Genomic DNA, 19,448 nt, shown 5'->3' with positions numbered 1-19,448 from the left:
ACCTTACAAATCTGGCTAGACTAGGGGATGTACTAGAAACACAGGGAATCCAGGGCAGGTGACCCCTTCAGGACCAGTGTTGAGAGTGGTGATGTCTGGAGAGTGGAGGGAATGTGGGGTGGAAGGGGGAACCAATTACAAGAATCTACGTATAGCCTCCTCCCTGGGGGATGGACAGCAGAGAAGAGGGTGCGGGGAGACGGCGGACAGTGTAACATATGACAAAATAATCATTTATGAATTATAAAGGGTTCATGAGGGAGAGGGGAGTGGGGAGGGAGGGGGAAATGAGGAGCCGATATTAAGGGCTCAAGTAGAAGGCAATGTTTTGAGAATGATGATGGCAACAAGTGTCCATATGTGCTTGACACAATGGATGGATGGATTGTGATAAGAATTGTACGAGCCCCCAATAAAATTGTTTTAAAAACACAAGCATTTTGCCAGACATAAAGGGGCAAATCATATGATCTCACTTAGATGAAGCATCTAGAAGACATGAAGTCTCAGAGACAGAATGTAGTGGTATAGTTACCCACTCATCTGGTATCTCCGGACGAGGACAAGTTACAGAGACCAAAGGAGGGGAAGGGGAAGCTACTCTTAACAGAATTTCTAAATGGGGTGATGAAAAATTTGAGAAACAGTCTGGTCGTGGTCACCCACTGCTGTGACTGAGATTCGTGCCCCTGAATTGTACACGGAAAGGCAGTTAAAATGGCAATGTTACCTATTTTGTGTCACAATTTAAAAATTTTTAATGAAGGGATTCAGGCTTAATTTCCCACTCTATACTTATCTATAGTTTGGACCCTGGGGAAGCTCTTCCAAGCCACTTCTGAAGAGCAAGACTGTTGGTTGTCACTGCCTCTTAGGTTTGACAAGCAGCCAGTGAAAACCCACATCCCTTTGTTAATTAAGAGAATGGGGCTTCTGAAAGATTTTTCTCCAAAGCGATGGAATTCGGATTATGTGTTTTGTCTTCTCTCTGAACCTCTTGATTAGAGTCTTCAAAACTAGGGAGATTTCAGATTTTCTACCCAGGAAGGGTAAAATGGTTGGAAGAAAATATGAAAGATGACCACCTCTCTTCTTCAATTACTTTGTAGTATTTTGTAGACGTGGCCATTGGTTCATCAGAGAGAGACTAAAACTGGGTGCTGCCTGCACGGTTCGTAGTTCAGATCCAAGGAAAACAGTTTCAGAGACAGGAAGTAGAGCAGTCACAGAACATCGAGTCTAAGAGGCGGTTCGGTAAGAAGGGGCACTCTCTTAAAGGAAGACGGTAGACACTGCCCCTCCAGCCCACCCTCGCTCTAGAGCCACCGGCTTGTCATCTGTAAAAGGAGGCTGTCTCAGTACCTGCCTCCCTAGGTGGAGGCAAGAACTGACTGTTCTATTCCGTTCTACTCATGATTGACTACCCAACATTTTCCCAGAAGAACAAACTAACCCGGCTTGGAAGAAATGCAACCAGGATGGTGCTGAAGAGCTAGGATGCACGGAGAGACTTTGCCTCTTGTTCTTTGGACATGTTATGAGAGGAGGCTGGTCCCTGGAGAGGGACAGCGCACTTGGTCAACTGGAAAGAGCAAGACCCTCAATAAGATGGACTGACCCAATGGCTGCCACGGTGGCTGCAAATAGACGTACTCTTGTGAGGGTAGCGCTGGACCAGGCAACACTTCATTCTGTTTAACATCAGCTCTGTACGAGGGGAACTAACTCAATGGTACCTAGCAACATCACCCAAATTTGAATTTTCAGCAACCTTCTCTTCTTCTGCATGGAAATAATGAACACGTCATCATTTATTTTTCTTCAAATTACATAGTCAATATTGATTTTTGTTCAAAAAAAACAACAGCAGTTGAACTGTGTGAGATAGTTAAAGTTTATTGTGCCAACCTGGCCGATAAACACAGGTAGGATTAATTGAAGGACAGAGAGATAAATGGCTCGGTGAGCCTCACCTTTCTAGTGGTCAGGTCTCTTGCTTTCTGATGGTAGGACCAGGGTGCAGCTGCCTAAACCAGTTCCCTGCTTCAGCTGGCAAGGCTCACTTCCTGTAAGAAATCTCTGAGGAGAAGCTGCATGGACCTACCCTGAAGCAGCCCTGGGTGCTGGAGTAGCCATGTGGAGCCCCCTGCCAGCACTGAGATGTTTACACATCCACAGATTCAGCTCTCCTCTTGCAGTCGGCATCATTGCATGTGTTTTGTGAGATGGAGGAGGACTTTGTGGATTGGTGTCAGACATAGGGGTTAATGTTGGGCTTGTGGGCTTGGGCAGCACTGGGTTGGAATGTTTTCTTGATGTGCAGTTAACATTTATATAAAACTCTCTCTTATACATATGAGTTTTTATGGATTTGTTTCTCTCATGTGCCCAGACTAACACACTGTGTATAAAACAATAGTGGAGAAACTAAATGTTACCTGAAATCCCAGCATCCTAAGGGAGCCAACATAAGCATTTTGGAAGACCACCCCATGTATCTCCTTAGATGTGTCACGCTATTGTAAAAAATCCATTCTAGTGTTAGAATCAGCCAGGAATCTGAATCCCAGCCTTGGCACTCAGGAAATGTGTGATTCAGATAAGTCGTTTAAACTCTCTGGACCTCAGTAATTCATCTATAAAATGGGACTAAAAAGAGTTGCCTGCTCAAGCCACCGGGAAAACCAAGTCGAATGGGCTAATATAGATACAGTCCTTGGCATTGCTTCTAAAACCCACAGGCAGTTCTACTCTGTCCTACGGGGTCACTGTGAACAGGAATTGATTTAGTGGCAATGAGTTTGGTTTGGTCTTGGGTTGGCACATGTTAAATAATCAATAAATGCTGTGTATTAATAACCTTAGCTGAAGGGCATTGCTCTTTCAACTCCTGTAGGGGAGGGGGAAGGAGAGTAAGATATAAATAAACAACCGTGAGTGAACACTTTGGAGATTTAGATGGATGCCAAAAGTGTGGTTTCCCTGACCCCTTTATGAGCTTAAAGAAGAGTGTTTTGATGTATTTATGCTCCGATTTTTTTTCTTGGCTTGTACTTTTCCCTAGAGCTTCCTTCTACTTCTCTACAGCTTCCTTCCCCTTGTGATAGTTTTGTGAATAAGTCATTTTCCTTGGAGAAAGTACGCCTCAAATGCGTGCATGCCTTCAAATCAATTAGATGGATTACATTTTCTTTAAAATAGGAACTCTACCATTCATTCCCACATGAAGCTTTTTTATGATTTTGTGACATTGAGGTTAAATAGAAATTCTTTACAGCTTCATTATTTCGACGCATACAGCTGTGCTGATTTTTTTTAATGGATAAATGAAAATCAAGGCTTATGAAAGAGTTGAATGAGAGAGCAACTGTTCTCTCCACACAAAGATCTGTCCTTGACCAAAGGGGTTCCTGGTGCATTTCTACAAGAGGCGGGTAGTCATTGTGAGTACACAGAACTGAGATTTAGTCAGGCTATGGAGAAAATGGTTCATGTGTTTGGCTGCTAATGGGAAGCTTGAGTCCATCCACCATAGTCTTGGGGAGCAGCAGGGTCACCAAGGTCAATAGGCATTACATCATTCACAAAGACTATGTTCCACATGCTACTTTGGGGGGTAGTAACTGGGGTCTTAAAAGCTTGTGAACAGCCATCTAAGATACAATTATTGCTCTTTCCACATCTGGAGCAAAGAAAAGGAATGTAAACATGTTTTAATTTAATTTTTTATATAACCATTTATTGGGGGCTCATACAACTCTTATCACGATCCATACATCCATCATCCATTGCGTCACGCACATTTGTACATGTGTTGCCATCATCATTCTCAAAACATTTTCTTTCTACTTGAGCCCTTGGTGTCAGCTCCTCTTCCCCCACCCCACCCCCAACCCTCCCTCCCTCCCTCCCTCACGAACCCTTGATAACTTATAAATGATTATTTTTCAATGTCTTACACTGTCTGATGTCTCCTGCTACCCTCTGTTGTCTGTCCCTAGGAAGAGGATAATACGTAGATTGGTGTGATCGGTTCCCCCTTTCTCCCCTGCCTTCCCCTTAAGGGGATGTAAATTTAAAATTTAAAGGCATATGGAAACCATGAATCCGGTGAACTAATGGCCCACACAAATGTCTCTGAGACCAGAAGAACTAGATGGTGCCCTTTTCAACTACCACTACCAACTGCTTTGAAAAGGATCTCTGTTAAAGGTTTGGGGTAGAATTGGAGAGAACTAATTGGACAGATCTTTATAAAAAAGATCAGGTGTATTGGTTGAGTAGAGTGTGATCAGACCCCTAAGGTTATGTCTGTCCCTCAGTCACCCTAGGCCTGGACCTGAACTAGCCCATGTGTTACAATAATTATCCATTTAAGATCAAAAGGGCAGTATTAACCCAAGGACAATGTTCAGAGAGTTGGAAGGAAGGAAGGAAAGAAGGAAGGAAGGAAGGAAGGAAGGAAGGAAGGAAGGAAGGAAGGAAGGAGAGAGATAGGAAAAGGTAGAAGGGTTTGCAGTCGATAAGTTAAAACAAAATGGGCATGGTTTATTGTATGTAAACTGGTGCTCTGGTCTGTAAACTTTCATCTAATTCACAATTAAGTTAGTTAGTTAGCTAGTGGGTTAGTCTATGTAGACTAGAGAAACAAATCAGGGGAGACTCATATGTGTATAAGAAAGAGCTTTACATAAAGAGTACTGTATATACTTGAGTATGAGCCAACCAGAATATCAGCCGAAACACCTAATCTTACCACCAAAAAATGCATTAAAATGTGCTGTAATTTCGGGCTTATGCTCAAGTATATATGGTAATTGCATAATAAGAAAACATCCCAGCCCAGTCCAGACCAAGTCCATAAGTCCAATATTAGCCCATATGTCCGATACCAGTCTAGAAATTCCTCTTTAGACTCACACAACACATGCAATGACACTGAATGCAGGAAGATCACAGACCAGTGGATGGAAAGTCTTGTGGATCCGGTGATGGTGGAAACATCCCAGTGTTGACGTTGGTCTCCATGTGGCTCCTCCAGCTCCAGGGCTCTGGTTCCATCAGTGTAGCTCCAGGAATGTGTCACAAGTAGTGTGTATCTGTCCTCCTGTCAGCTATTTATCTCTATCACGCCTCCAAATGGGGTCATCAAACTGTGACCTGATTGACAGGTTAGACTCCACCCCTTCACAAGTTGACAGGAGATTATCTAACTGCCACAGACCACCCCTTGCCAACTTGATACTTTTACACAACTCTTTAGTCATATATAATTTTTAAACAAAACAATAAAATCATATCTGTACCTCACAGGATAAAACTAAAATGCATACAATTCAATGTGTGTCAAAGCTTCATTTAAACATAATGTTCTATAAGCTGCTTCATGCTTTATGCTCCCCATTTTGGGTATCCAATTTCTATACTGGCCATTTACACCAACCCAGTGCTCGGAGGAGACAATCCTAATCTTTGATGTGAAGAATCTTCATTCCAGTTGGAACCTTTCAAAGTCTGCATCCATAAGCAAAGTCCATTCAGGAAAGGCCATCCATAGTGTCAGCAGAAATATGCACCAGTTCACAGGCTCAATAGTCTTTTCTTCATCTAGTCTGGTTCTGGTCAACTCAACGTGGGCTGCCTCACTTAGCCTCACCAGGGTGCCCATTGGCTGCCTTGCCTTTAGACCATGGACCTCATCAAATTTTCAACAACCTTAGTCCCCTTGGGCTAGGTCATGAACTTCAGATCAGGCAGCCCACTCTCGTTTTCTCCTCTGGTCCCTGTGAACCAGGTCCACGGTACCAGTGACCAGATTCCCCCCTTCTCTTTATTGCTGCATTTCTCTCTCTTCCACTCAACAAGTTGATCCAGGTGGTCACCTAGCAGGCATTTCAGCCCGCCCAGAGGCTCCCTTGAACAGTTCAGTCCTAGAGCGAGGAGTTCCTTCCATATTCCAAGTTTTTCCTACATCAGGCACAAACCACTAGTTCAAAATTCAAAAAAGCCAGAGTTCCTTTTATCTTCAATCTGCCAACAGCCCCCTAGGCAAGTCTCTTCACCTTCAAATGTCATGAGCACTCAAGACCCTGGGTAGGGCTTATCCTTTTAGATCCTTCTTTGTAGGCATGTCCTAACCCATTTAAATTCCAATGTAATGACTGAAGACAAGTAATCTTACAAACTCTCTATTTTTACTTCCCAATAATCACTTCTATCTCAATCATTGTATCAATAACAATAGGTAGAAGAAAACAGTATAAACCTAGTACAGACAGATCTTAAACTTGATCTTAAAACAAATTCTCTCCTTATCTAAACTTTCCATATGGACCTTCTGTCAGGCATTTTGATCTCAGTTGGCCATTTTCCCTAAGCATCATGGTCTCAGAGAAGTTCAAGCAATTTCGTCCACTGAGCATAAAATAGATATTAATCACATTCATTTTCACCATTTCAAACAGGAATGACCAAAGACGACAACCAAAGAAAATAATTAAAACTTTAACTTCACATATTCTTTCCAAAAAAACCTAGTAAACTTCATATCCATATCTAACCTCTGGCTAGCCAAAGAAGCAAAATTACCAGAGTTGATTTAATGACACCTAGTGGTATGGTGGTGAATATGACTCTCCTTTGGAAGCACTCTCTCTGTACCTCAGTTTCCTTACTGAGAAATGAAGGTAGGCTGGAAGAGATGACGCCTCCCAATTCTGATACTTTAGGACTCATAAGTCAACTGTTAATATATTCCTATTCATACTTCCAAAGACCTATCTTCAATCCCTTTACCAGTGGGCAGGGGAGCATCAGAGTCAAATTTAATAAGTTTGCAGTGGTTGAGACTAATAATGGAATTTGTTGATCTAAGAACAGGTTATCCTGAAATAAATGAGCAAGACAGGAAATAAGCCACTTCGCAAGGAAAGCTGGGTAATCGTCTCAGGAAAACACATTCCGTCATAGGCGGCACGTCCACTTCTTCAGTAGCAGGATCAGAGGCAAAATCCCAGGGTGATAGAGCAAGATGGACATTCATGGAAAGAAGGAAATGTGCCTTTCATCTTGAACGACGAAGAGCTTAGAGAAGAGCCACACTGTATAAGTCTTGGGCCTTCCCACCAAGTCCTGTACAGAATTGGTGTTTATTAAGCCTTTGCTGTCAATCACTTAGGAGGAGAATGGAAGAAGAGGTCACAAGTCATCTTCCAGAGAACACTTAACCACGAAGAGGAAACTCCACAAACCCAAGTAGTTACAGTTCTGAGTGGCTGTTTTAGCTCTCCATAGCCTACCCCCACCCACCCACCCCCACACACACTTATTAGCCACTTACTGTATGTAGACCTCTTCCCTTTGGTGCCTGAGTTCCATCATGACCACCATCAGCATTTTCTTCAGCATCATCTTCATTGCCATCATCACCTTCATCATCTTCATCTTCCTCCCCATCACTGTCAACGTCATCTCATCTTCATCACTGTCACCATCATTGCCATCACTTATTTCTATGTCAGTCTTTGCTATCTGTCCTGAACTAGCAGCTCAGTGCCTTACATCAACTACCTCATGGCCGTTATACCCGTCTTAAGGTGGGGAGTACAACTTATCTTGGTCCGCTTTGTCCCCCTGCCCCCAAACAGATCCTGAGACACGAAGTGGAGGGAAAGCATTCACTTGGGAACTGATTCCAGGAAGCATGGTGAAGGAACAAGGAAGTGGAATGTAGGGAGGTGAGTGACAAGAATGGGTCCAGGGCTGGGCTTTACCACTGAGGAGTCAGTAGGATGTGTGGTCCCTATGTGAGATGGTGAGAAGACTGCAGAACTGTCCCTGTGAGGAAAGTGGTGTAGTTCTCCACCAAGTAGCACCCCTCATCAGTTGAGGCTGCTCCTGAGGGCACCAACTACCCTGTTACTTCCAACCTGGGCTGAGCCCAGGCCTGCCACCAGGGAAAGCCGCTGGGTAGAATGAGTTAACGTCTGCATGTTGAGAACAGTTCGTGTAAACTAGCTTTGGGGTTGGAGTCAAGGGGATCCGAGTGGGACATGGACATAAGCTATGCAGCTATTATTGTTCCTATTCTAGAGCTAAGCACGTTGAAGCTCGGACAGAGGAATAATTGGCCCAGAGCACACAGTTCCTAAGCAGTGGAGCTGGGATTCGAACCTGCATCTGTTGGTATCAGTGTCTGAGCTCCTCCCCCACACACTCTCCAGCCCCATCCATCAAAGGCATCCGTCATTTCTCATCCATCAAAGGCATCCGTCATTTCTCATCTACCTTCCACCCACAGCCGCAATTTCTGGGTCTGACTCCCATGGTTTAGACTTAGGGAGAGGGGGATTCTCCAGACTCCTCTTTCATACCATCCCTATGCCTACCATCTTTGTGACCTCCTAGGGTAGGGGTGAGGGGGTTGATCAGGAACCTGGGATCCAAGACTGTGAGGAAGAGTCGGTCTTCCACCTCAGCCAACAGGCCTTGAGGCTCTGAAACTTGGGAGACATCACTTCAGCACTCTGAGCCTTGGTTTCCTAATCTGTAGTCTGAAGAGATGATGGGAGGATCGCATGTGGTCCAGGGCTGTTTTCAGAATGAAATGGGACGATGCCCAGTGAGAGTATCATCCAGAACCCAGCCTATCATCAAGTGTTCCATGATGGCTCTCTCTTAGTCTATCCCACAAGTATCGATGACTATTAATTACCTAGACCTCTGGTCTCCCACTGATGAAGACCATGCTTCCAAAATGCAAATCGGGACATGACATTATGTGGAGGCAGAGTCTAACGACCTATGATAATGGTAAAACATGACAAATTCAAACCCCACCTTCTCTTGAAAGGTCTACCATGCTTGAAAACCATACATGTGTTTTGTTGGAAGGGGAAAGGATGTCTGACGAGGCCTGTAGCTGTCTGGCCAGGCATGGACTGAGATATTCCGGTGACTTTGGCTGCCTGGAGCCGAACATTTGGCTACTTTCGTTGACCGTCTGCCATCTGAACAAGAGATCCTGATAAACCACAAGACCATCCTATCATGACACTGCTGTTAAAATCTGGCAATGACTTCCTCTTCTATCAAATGTCAACAACGTCCCCCCAATGGCCTCATCAGCCCCACAGGCTGAGAATACGTACTCTGCCCTTGTCTCTCCTCTCCGGGAATACTGAGCCCCTCGATGGTTCCCAAGGCCTTTTCACTAGCTGTTCCCTCTTTCTGGAATGTTCTTAGCCCGTAGCCATATGGTTCACTGCCTTGTTTCCGTCAAGCCTTTGTGAAATGTTGCCTTCCCAAGGAAGACGTGCTCAACAACACCATGTCCCAGTGTAAAAATCTCCCGTCTCTACCCTGCTCTGAGACTCATTCTTCCTGACCCTACTGTATATTTCTCCCACGACCCAACAGATGTTACAATTTGCCTATCTCTTAGTTCCTAGAGTACTGGCTGTCTCCCTGTCCCTTAGCCTGGACTTCTTCAAGCTGGCTGGTGAGACAACTGTCATCTAGGATAGAGGTCAAGGATGCTTCAAACATCCCAGAGTGCACAGGGCTGCCCCACCGCCATCACAAGGAATTACCCAGCCCCAAATGTCACGGAAGGAAACTCCAAAAAGACAGGGATTGGGAGCTAATGTGATGCAGCTGTTCTTTTTAAGGCTGGTATCCAGGGGCACGCTTGGCATACAGAGGTCACTCGGTCATGTTGGGGAGAGCGAATGATCCCCGGAGATGATACCTTGAATGAAGACTCTTCCCATTCATCAATTAACGAAACTGTGTGCTTCAAAATCAGCAGCAGACCCAATGCACAGCCCGGCTCCAACCGCACACGCGCGAGGCCCAGATCTTTGTTGGGAAAGGAACCGCTGACACCGGAAGGAGAGAAAGACATCCCGCCAGGAACTCACACATTGTGTTCTAAGTTTAACACTTCTTGTGCGCGCTCTTGTCGAAACGCTTGGCTCCAGCCCATAATATCCCTGAATCCAGGAAGCCATTATGACTGCTCAGGGTCAGAGGTTGCTCCCATTGTAACCCACTTCCTCCATGGGAGTTTTAAATTTGGAAAGCGGTCTTACGGCCATTGTATGCAATGTCAGCTCTCAGATAACCTCAGAATTATTTTCATTTGTCCGCCGGGGCACGCAGATCCTTCCCCATGCTGTCCCCCCCTCAAAAAAAATAAACAGAAAGCTGCAGAGCAAGAGGGGTGTCTTCCTCCAAACATGATGTTAAGCGACCTAAAGGCAGGTACGAGCCAGCAGAGAATGAATCCAAGGAAAGCGTGGTAGTCATATTCCCAGTGGGCCCTTAGCATGAACCCCACCCTGGGGTGGGGGGTGTTGTTTCAGAGGAGGAGCGAAGGAAAAGACTCAGCACCCTAAGGGAGTAGCAATTTTAGGCAAGTGTAAACAAGTGAAACCTGACCGGCTGGGTTCGGATACCCTGCAACATTTCTGGAACTTTCTGGACATCAAGCTGAGTCCTGAACGCCGTGGATATGTGCTAGCATTTTAACCCTATGGCAGCAGGAGTCGCCTCTGGGTCTGACCAGAAAGAGAAGTAGACGGGAGGGTGTCCAAGGGTGGCAGAGAATGTCAGCCCGCATGGCAAGAGGACGAGGACGGTGGCGTTAGCTAACTGTGTGGAGAAATCGGGAACAGGGCCATCTTTGGGGGAGAAAGCAGGATAGGGCAAAGAGTGGGTGGGAGGTCTTTGATGAGCTTCCTGCTGGGGGTTGGAGTGGGCTGGGGGAGGCCGGACTTCTTCCATTCCATTTGGTAAATACCCAGGGAGTGCCTACTTCTGTGTGGAACGTGGGCAGTGTTGGATGTTGATGGTGGAAAGACAAGAAAGCAACAGTGTGAAGCTGCAGGTTGGGGTGTGGAAGCACTGTGGGCTGGATTTACATCCTCGAGGGGAGTCTGAGTACCTCCCTTCCTCTCTCCAAGACTTGCTGTCCACACAGGACCAAACAGTGGAAAAGACCAGCACCCCACCTTCTGACGGTGGTTTAGAGGCTGCTGCTTGGCACAGTGCCCACACCATGGAAGCTTTCCATAATGCATGTTAGTGTTCTTGGAAGCAAGACGAGGTCCTTTCTCTGAATTTGCTCACGGTGGGTTTCCATCGCCATTCTCAAAGGGAGAGTTCACCTTCGCTGGGCAGTCACGATAGGCCTGGCTCTGTACTTACGTCCCCTGGTGGAACCCCAACAGCAAGCGGAGGTAAAGGTGCAGGCTGCTCAGCAATTTAATACACCTGGTTCCCCTCCTACCTTTAGCACAAATGTACTCCCCAGGGTCTCCTGCATTTGAGTAAGCTAGGACTGATTCTGGCCAAGGTGGGGTATGCGAGGAAGTCACTTCCCCGTGCTCCCATAAAAAGCACCATTCCTCGTCAGTGGAGCCTTACTTGACCTTGGCATCGAGCCCCGGTTGTTCGCAGTCATAACTGCCCGTGAGTGCACTACCTTCCTTCCAGGCCCTTCTCCCTCCTCCACTGCCCTACCACCACTTCCTGACCTCACTTCCCTGAACGATTTCTTGCAATCCAATCCCAGTTGTTTGGGGGGTATGGCTGCTCTAGTTAGGGTTGTTGTTCGTGGCCCTGAAGTCGGATCTGACTCACCGTGCCCTTACTCACAGCAGAACAAAGCATTGCCCGGTCTGGTGCCATCTTCCTGATGATTGGTAGGCTTCGGTCCCCTGTTCACCAGGTCCACAGTTTGTCACACGGTGGTGCTTTGTGTGTGGTTAGGACTCCGGAAGCTCTGCCGCTGGGTGCAGCTCAGTGGGTGGTAGGTTGCACCTTGAAGCTGTTAGCTTCAAGGTCAGCAGTTCAAATCCACCAGCCACTACAAAGAAGCAAGATGAGGTTGTCAACTCCCATAAAGATGGACAGCCTCGGAAAGCCAAAAGGGCAGTTCTATCCCATCCAGTATTGTCGCTATGCATCGGAATAACTCGGTGGTAGTGGTTTTGATAATGCCGCTGGTATTTCCAGTACCAGCAGGGTCACCAGCCGGTTTTAGCAGAGTGGCCAGACAGACTAGTCTGAAAGAATCTACTATCGATCTACTGCGAAAAAGTAATCAATGACAACTGCATGACTTTGGGCCTGGCCCTCCCTGAATAAAACAGCAGCACAACCATCTAAGGGCAGACTTAGAAAACACTGACTGGCCTCCCCAAACGTCAGGCTCACTGCCACGGAGTCTGGTTCCAACTCATAGTGACCCTATAGGACAGGGTAGAGCTGCCTCTGTGGGTTTCTGAGACTGTCTGTGTTAGTAACTAGGGAAACAATTTCATAGAGACTCATATGTGGCTGAGAGAGACTTTTATATAAAGGGTCGTTGTACATTAAGAAAGGCATCCCAACACAGTCCAGTTCAAGCCCATGAGTCCGATATTAGCCCATATGTCCGATACCAATCTATAAAGTCCTCTTCAGACTCACGAAACACATGCAATGATGTCGACTGCAGGATGATCACAGGCCAGTAGTTAGAAAGTCTTTGGATCCAGTGGTGGTGTAAGCATCTCAGTGCTGGCAGGGGTCTCTAGGTGGCTTCAGAGGTGTGGTTGCATCAGGATAGGTCCATGTGGCTTCTCCAGCTCAGGGCACTAGCTTAGTTCCATGTGTCTTGTCAGCTGCAATGTTTCCCAGGAAATGAACAGAGGGAGAAGAGTCTTCCGCCTCCAAGGAAGAAAAGACAGGAATACCCAGAATCCTCAGGGGGAAAGCCAGGCCTACACAGAGGTCTCATTGGCTGTGACCCGATTGACAGACTAGATGCCACCCCTTTACTCTTAATCCTTTCAAGTCCCAAATTGACACCAGATGATGTCACTACCACACTGACCCTGCAGGACAGGGTAGAACTGTCCCTGGGGGTTTCTGAGACGGTCACTGTTTACAGAAGTAGAAAGCCTCTTCTTTCTCTCAAGGAAGGGCTGGTGGTTTCAAACCCCTGCCCTTGGGAATAGCAGCCCTATGTGAACCCCACCACCAGGGCTCTTTCAACTCATGACCAGGTTGTCAGGGTGGCTATTGATTCAACTGTTCAGCCCGTTTGGCTTTGAAGTGTGTGCTCTTCTTGTGAGTGGTCTTTGGGTACCCTTGGTCCCAGTGTGAGGAGGGGAGGGAAGGGATGGGGAGAGGAGGGGAGCAGGGGGCAGGGGAGAGGAGAGGAGGGGAGGGATTGGGAGGGGAAGGGAGGGAAGGGGAGAAGAGGGGAGAAAAGGGGAGGGAAGGGGAGGAAAGGGGAGGGGAGGGATGTCCCCAGTTGGGGCCCATGGGCACATGAGGTACACAAGCACGCAGCTAAGGAAATAAACGAGGGGAGTTCCCAGTCAGTGAGAGTGACTGCCGTGACTTGGCTTGGGCTCTGCTGACTCGTCCTCGAGCCCCATATGATGGATCTCATTCCCATCCCCCCTTCACGAAGGCTGAGTGATCTGCTTCAGACCGGATATCACCTAGCAAGGGCTGGGAGGAGGCCTGGAGGCATAGGGGTTACTCATTGGGTTGCTAACTGCAGGGTTAGTCAAAGCCACCGTCCACTCCGAGGGGGAAAGACGAGGCTTCCTACTCCCATAAAGAGCTAAGCATCTCTGCCCTGTACGGTTGCTATGAGTCGACAGAGCAGTGAGTTTGAGGGTTTGGGGGGAGGAATTCTTTTTATCTTTTTTTATTTTAAGCAAGTGTTGGGCGTGACCGTTGACACCCATTTCTGCCAGCATGCAGAATGCATGCCTGAGGTGGCTGCGCTACACAAAGAGGGGGGCAAAGCCATTCATTGTACTTACGCAAAGAGATGTCAGGGCTAGCAGGGCGTCTGTGCTGCGTGAAGAACTGATTGGCCGTGGAGGGTGTTTGAAACTCTACCCAAGGAAAAGCACGCCTTCCCCCTGAGAGGCGAAAGTGGAGCATGGGAAAACGTCGGTGGCTGAAGTAGGCAGACGCCTGTGGGGTGGATGGGATGGCCCGGTGTGGTGTCGAGCTGGGAAGATGCTCACTGCCCAGGAACACGTGGATAGCAGGATGGGAGAAGGGGCAGCAGGCTCACAGGAAGGGAAAGACCTTGTTTTAATGAACACGCACCCTGCTGCCTTGTAGGGTTGACTAAAGATGATCTCTAAGTGCTAACAGTTATAGAAGACCCCTGGTGATGCAGTGGGTTACATACCGGGATGCTGACCCCAAGGTCGGCAGTTCTGATCCATCCATCATTCCACGGGAGAAGAATGAGGCTTTCGGCTCCTGTCAAGACTGATAGCTCCCGACACCCACAGCGGAAGTTCGACTCTGTTCTGTAGGGTTGCCGTGAGTTGGGATCCACTTAATGGGGGTGGGTTTGACTGTGGCCTAAGCCCGAAGCTTAACCACAACATCCGTTGTTCAAACACACGAGCCATTCCTCGGGAGAAAGAGGAGGCCATCTCTTCCCAGAAAGATGGGAAGTCTCAGACACAAACAGGGACAGTTCTCCTCTGATTTAGAAAGCTGCTCCATGTCAGAATTGGCTCAATGGATTGAAGGATGCCGGCTGCCCACATGCATGCAGACCTTTGAGTCTTTGCACCTCTGAATGTGTGTGCCTCTGTTTGAAAACACAATGTCTCTTTCAGTAGGTTAATGAAGTGCCAGCAGAGTTGAGTGGATCCTAAAGCCGAGAATTTCTGAGTTATAAGCCTCAGACCCAGGGTGGTAAGGATCAATGCCACCTCATAGAACATCTTACAGGACAGAGTGGAACTGCTCCATAGGGTCTCAAACATTGTCATCTGTACTGATGGAGACGGCCACATCTCTCTCCCATGGAGCCACTGGTGGTTTCTAATGACCAAACTTTTGTTTAGCATAGCCTGAGCTCGGCACCACATGCAACACAGGTCCAGACACACACACACACACACACACGTGCACACACACTCTCACACACACATACACTCACACACACACTCTCTCACACATAAACACTCACACACACACTCTCATACATACACACTCTCACACACTCTCTCACACACATACACTCACACATTCTCACATACTCTCTCACACATATACTCACACACAAACACACACACACTTTCATACATACACACTCACACACATACACACATGTACATACACACACACTGTGGGAGTTACAGCATCTGTTGTCAATTTGAGACTGAAGAGAGAAGGGGTGGAGTTTAGCCTGTCCATCAGGTCACAGTCTGATGATCTCGTGTGGAGGCACTAAGGAGATAAATAGCTCGCTGGAGGTGGGACACCCACTCACGCCCTGGGAGACATTGCAGCTGGCAAGACACATGCAACTACACTAGTGCCCTGAGCTGGGAGGAGCCACGTAGAGATGCCTGCCAGCTCTGAGATGTTTATACCGCCACTGGATCCACAAGACTTTCCACCCACTGGCCTGTGATCTTCCTGCATTTGACGTCATTGCATGTGTTGCATGAGTTCGAAGAGGAATCTATAGGTTGGTATCAGACATATGGGCTAATATCAGACTTTTGGACTTGATCGGGACTGGGCTGGGATGTTTGCTCAATATTCAAATGCTCTTGTATATAAAGCTCTTTCTTATGCACATATGAGTGTCTATGGATGTTTCTCTTGTCTACACACACACACACACACACACACACACACATACACACACACCCTGGGGGGCGGGGCGGGTTGTGTGAAGACAGACACCATGTCTCGGTCTGTCTATAAGTCCAGGAGAGAGACCAGGGAAGGAAAGGACACCATGAGGACCCTCACTTGACCACATTGTTTCCATAACTTGGGGACGATATCTCTCTGCCTGCTGCAGCCTCTCACTTGTGGTGTTTGTGCCACAACACCCAGGGTAACCAAGACACTCAGCTTTAACTTCCATCCAGTCCATGCTGACTCGTAGTGGCCCTATCGGACAGGGAAGAACTGCCCCTGGGGGTCTCCAAGACTGTGACTCCATATGGAAATAGAAAGCCTGTCCTTCTCCCGAGAAGCAGCTGGTGGTTTAGAACTGACGACCCCAGGTACGGCAGCCTAATTTGTCACCATTATGCCACTAAGACACTGAACCCGGTCAAGGTATCATTCTTACACCGACCTCTCCTTTGTGGGCATTCGAATCCATCCCTTCTCAGCCAATACTGGTGTGTGTGTGTGTGTGTGTGTGTGTGTGTGTGTGTGTGTGTGTGTGTGTGTGTGTGCGCGCGCAAGCGCCTAGCCTTTTTCAAGAGGCTGTGTTTCCTTCCCACATCTTGGCACCCTGCTTATGGAACTTGTGTCCTGGAGTTACGCACCCTCTGGCCTCCTGTGTAGGGCTGCCTGGGAATTCGGTCCCTGCAATTTCAAAGCACTGCTTTTAAGTGCCTGGGACCCCTCGGGCCCTGGCGAAGGATTCATGACACGCTTCTTTCTAGTGACGAACATGGGATTCGAATTTTTTCCAACCACTAGAAAAGAAGTGGCAGAATTCCTTTCCCAGCTCTCAGGAAGAGCGAGGTTTCCCCTGGAAAGCTAGTCCTCATCTGAACCACCTCAAAGCGAGTGAATTCCTTATAAGACCCATCCTAGGAGTGGACCACGTCCTTCTTATCAGGTCACATCTCATTGGTGCCAAATCAAGGCTTCCAGCTCCTGGTGGCTCTTTGCTTCTGGTGCCTGGTCTTATATGCAACATGCCTGGCCACGAGGTTTGGTATTGGGGGGAGGGGATAGTGGGGGGGGGCTTCATAGGTCCTTAATAAAAACAAAACAAAGCCAAAAAAATCAAGCTTTCGCTGGTCTTGTATGAATTAGGGACCATGTAAACAGTACTTAACAGTTCTAATTGAAGGTCAGTAAATCCCCAAGAGATTAAACGAATCCTGCAAGGAGTCGTGTAAATCTCCCTCCCTTTTATGGCGGGCCGGCCAAGCCCCTAGCTTGCCCGGTGCACGGCTTCATAAACATGGTATGTACCTAATCAAAACCATTTTGCACCCAAAAGGGTGAGGGGTGTAAATCACAATTACTCTTGGCGTTAAACCCTTGGCCCCCAGGAGGCCCAGTGTTGCCACATTCCATCAGAGGCTGACTTTGGGGACAGAGATGTCTGGCATGGATTTCCAGGTCTGAGAGCCCAGCCTGGGTCTCAGCAGGAGAACTCAGAAGAGGATGCATAGCCTGAAAGGGATCATGATTTCCAGTGACCCCATCAGGCTCTCTGGCTTTTCCAGGCCTTCCCAGCTCTAGCTTGGCCGAATATGACTCCCCGCCATGGGATTGATTCTGAATCTCCCTGACCCAGTGGGACAGGGTAGCATGGCCCTGGTGGGGCTTCTGAGACTGTAACTCATTAAAAAAAAATTAAGTCATCTTATTGGGGCCCATACAACTCTTATCACAATCCATACATCCATTGTACATTTGTACATTTGCTGCCCTCGTCCTTGTCAAAACATTTGCTTTCTACTTGAGCCCTTGGCATCAGCTCCTCATTTGCTGAGACTAACTCTGGGCGGGAGTAGAAAGCCTCTTATTCCCTCCTGTGTAGCTGATGGTGGTTTCAAACTGCTCACCTTCCAGTTGGCAACCGAACCTGTAACCCACTAAGCCCTCAGGGGCTCCTGATTGAATAGAACTAGGTGTATCTTTAGATATCGTCATCTAGATTGGCACTTGATGTGCCCGCAGATTCGCGCATCATGCCCAGATGCAACCATCATTTTTCTCTTGAAGTTGTAGGCACGGTGTTGTTGTTTAAAGTCTACACGTCCCACTTCCTGAAATGAATGGCATCCTTTGGGGTGTACCACCAGTCCCCTCCTGCTCCTCTGAGCAGTCGCACCCCGTCCCCTGCCCCATCAGCACTGAGTTGCTTACCCAGCCATGCCTGGGGTCACCCGACCTCTGGACGGCCCTGGTGTGACTTTATAAGTGCAGTTCCTGCTGAAGCTGGAGTCGGGAGATTTCTGGGACTCTGCGCTAATGACATCCCAGCCAAGGTATTCCGGAGGAGCCCTGGAGGCACCGTGGGTGACCCCGTGGCTGTTCTCCTCTGGAGAAAGAGGAGGCTTTCTACTCCCATAGGGTCTAAGAAACTCACAGAGGCCATTCTTCCCTGTCCTGTAGGGTCCCCCGGAGAAGACATGGACATGCTGGCGGTGAGTTTGAGATTTTGGGGGTATATGCAGATATTTTTAATAAGACATGAGAACTGTTAGAGAGTCCTCCCTGTAGGCTGAAGGAGTGCCTCTGCCTCCATGTCCCTCAGCTCCGGCCCATCCCATTCTCCTCCCACCTCTAACCATGCACACCTGCTCACAGTCTCATCTGAGCATCCAAGTGGCATCTGCTGGCCTTGACTAAGGTCATCCCATAGCAGGACACCTTTGACACTGGTTACTCCATCCGTCTATGAGGAAGATGCTCATCTGTGTCTGAGACAGCCCGCTCCCTCCAATAGATGTTCGCCTTTAATAACCAATCCCTGAAGGCTATTGCTGGAGTCCCAGACTAGGGCAAGTGGCGAAGAGCTGGACCACTAGTCAGAAGGTTGGTGGTTCAACTTCATCTAGAGAGGCATCGCAGCCAAACGGCCTGGGAATGTGGTTCTGAGAGTCTGTGTCACGAGCACTGAACGCCAGGTGTGCCCTGCTCCTTGAGGCATCTCAGGTCACCATGAGTCAGAAAGAAGAGCGTCCACTCGATGGTCTCATAGACACGTGGCCACTGGGACAACGATTGTATTCCCACTTCTTCTAAATCCAAGGCCCATAGGAAGTCGCCAAAAGTGATGGGTCATTTGTTAAAGTTTTTTCAATTATGTTTGTTTTTTTAAGGGAAGGGGAGATACACATCGGTTAAGCCTCCTGTGAAGACCCTCTAAGCAGAGACCCGGCACGGGAACAGCCGGGCTATCACGCGGCGTGCGCTGGCACGTGGATGACTGCGGAGGCAGCGTGTTAAATCTGGACACTGCATCCCTTGAGCTCTCTTTCACACCATTTTAAATGTGTGATCATTTATAATGCTTTATCTTCTATTGAGGCTTTTCTCTGTTTGACTCTGTTATTGTTTTTTAGGGGTTTTTTTGTTTTGTTTTGTTTTGTTTCGGGGGTGGTGGTGTTTTGTTTGGGCTATATTTTTCATTATATGGAATCCAGGATGGGTAACTCTGTAGAGACTGGATTCATGGTTTCCTGGGATTATGGTAGAGAAGGGGTGGAGGTTGTTGTTAAGTGGGGCGCGAATAGCAATGATCACAAGAAAGAAGAAAAGGTCAGTCTTCTTAATAGGATTGAGCTATTGGGGTATAGATGATGGGCGTGTCCTATGCCAATGAAATGTTTTGTGTGTGTGTGGGAGGGTCATCCGCACTTCCAGCTGCTCTGAAAGGGATCACATTAGAGGAAGGTCCAGGGTAGAGCGGGGCACAT

Source organism: Tenrec ecaudatus, chromosome 16, assembly GCF_050624435.1.
Source record: "Tenrec ecaudatus isolate mTenEca1 chromosome 16, mTenEca1.hap1, whole genome shotgun sequence".
NCBI classification, from domain to species: Eukaryota; Metazoa; Chordata; class Mammalia; order Afrosoricida; family Tenrecidae; genus Tenrec; species Tenrec ecaudatus.
This window is presented reverse-complemented; position numbering follows the sequence as displayed.